Source organism: Nycticebus coucang, chromosome 15 (genome assembly GCF_027406575.1).
Source record: "Nycticebus coucang isolate mNycCou1 chromosome 15, mNycCou1.pri, whole genome shotgun sequence".
Taxonomy (NCBI): domain Eukaryota; kingdom Metazoa; phylum Chordata; class Mammalia; order Primates; family Lorisidae; genus Nycticebus; species Nycticebus coucang.
Window position 1 is genome coordinate 14630445 of NC_069794.1, and position 2466 is coordinate 14632910.

A 2466-nucleotide genomic window follows, 5' to 3' on the forward strand; every position below is an offset into this window, starting at 1 on the left:
TCAATTAAAATGAATCCAGAAGCTTCTTTCCAGAAGGAAGGAGTCAGAAGCCCACACATATATGGAAATTTGATTTACATCTGACTGGGTTTTGCCCACCAGTGGGAAAAGATATATGAATGGGCATTTCACAATCTTCAAGGGAAAAACAAAGTGAAATTGGATCCTTGCTTCACTCTATATAAAAAAATCAATCTTAGTGGAATAATTTTCTAGGTAAAATTCCCATAGAAGAAAATATAGGAATGTATCTTCATGACGTTAGGGTAAGGAAGAATTCATGAAATCAAAGAAAAATTTGATAAATATGACAACGTTCAAAGTAAAAAAATAAAACTCCAACCAAAAGATTGGTATGTAGAATAATTTTCAGAAGAAGAGAAAATTCAAGTGGTTAGAAACTTAGTAAAAAGAGGCTTAACTATTCTAGTGATCAGAGAAATCCAAATTAAATCACAATGGAAGAGAAGCCTAGCCAAAAGGTTAACAGACTATATCAAAAGTTGGAGATGATGTGGCGTAAAAATCTGGAGATACCTTATGTCTTTTCCCAGCAGTGAATGAATGTTTACAGTGACCATTAAATCAGGATGTAAGTTATAATATATACACATAGCAGAATGCCATATAGCAGTGAAAAGGAATGAACATAAGCTATGTGCGTGTGCATGGGTGATTCTTAGACATACAATGCTGAGTGAGTAAAGTAAGCTGCAGAAGAATACATATTTTATGACACCATTCATATGCAATTTAAAATTTAAAAACAATAGTCCACAAGGGGTGTGTGTGTGTGTGATTATGAAGAGATGGATGGAAAAGTATAGCCCAAATTCAGGAGGGAGAGTTATGTGATCTTGAAGCATCCGCAGGGCATTTTGCCTGTGTTGAAAATGTTGTTTATTAAACCTAGAGGTAAGTACATGGGTATTTGTTGTTTCATTTGTATTCCTTTATGTATACTAAATATTACATAATATTTTTCTAAAATGAAAAGAGTACATCAGAAATAAATATGTGGAAATGGAAAGTGAAGACCAATCTTTCCATCATTTTCTACTTTAAAGGGAAGAAGAGAAAAGAATGTTTTGGTACTCAGCACCAAATGATTTGGAAGAATTTAAGAGTCTTTAATGTTGTGGGTAAACCATCATCTGAAGCTATAGAAGTATGTGCTCAAACTTACTGTATTTGACTTCATGATGTAATTTTTATTATTTGGGCCATACCAGGTACAGGGTTTGAATCATGACAAACACATTTTAGAATTATGTTGAATTAAATCACCAGGAAGCACCAAGCTCTAATTTTTTCCCCTTCATTTTCTTTCTTATTCTTTAAACTAGCTTTTTGAGAAGAAAAAACAGTATACAAATAGAAAAAATATCAAAATTAAAAATATTGAGTCACTTAAAAATATTCAAAAGGAACATTTTTCCAAAGAAGCTGAAATTTGATGATTTAAAAGTCTTTTAAAATCTGCATGAATCCAATGTAGTCAATACTAAAATGAAGGCAGTAGTTGATGTAATAAAGGGGTGGGATAGGGAAATGAGCAATGGGAAAGAGGGGAGAAGGGAGGGAGACGGGGCGTTATGGTGTATGGTACACCTCTTGGGAGCGGGACACATTACAAGACATAATTTACCTAACAACTACAATCAGTATAACCTAATTCTTTTTTTTTAATTCTTTATTAAATCATAATTGTGTACATTAATGCATTTATGGGGTACAATGTGCTTATTTGATATACATTGTGGAATGCTTACATCCAACTGATTAACATAACCATCTCTTTGCTTATTTTTTTTAGTAAGAAAACATTCATACTCTATTCTTAGTAGTTTAGAAATGTATCTTTACATTATGCACATTAGGTTAGATCCCCCCAAAGACCCTCCATCCTCCAGGCCTCCCGCCTCCCTGGGTGACCATTAAACGAGGATGTAAGTTATAGTATATTCACATAGCAGAATGCTATATGGGAGGGTACAATCCTCTGGGTGATTATATACCGATTTCATAGTAGTATTGAATTCATTGGATACTTTTTTCCCCATTCTTGATATACTTTACCCAGAAGAATATGTTCCAGCTCCATCCAGGTAAACATAAAAGATGTGAAGTCTCCATCTCTTTTTATGGCTGCATAGTATTCCATGGTGTACATATACCACAATTTGTTAATCCATTCATGGATCGATGGGCACTTGAACCCAGACACTTATAGTCATTTGATCTTTGACAAACCTATCAAGAACATTCAACGGGGGAAAGATTCCCTATTTAACAAATGGTGCTGGGAGAACTGGCTGGCAACCTGTAGAAGAATGAAACTGGACCCCCATCTCTCAGCATTAACAAAGATTGATTTTCACTGAGTAAAAGATCTAAACTTAAGACATGAAAATATAAAAAATAAGAAGATAGTACAGGGAAAACACTTGAACAAATTGGACTGGG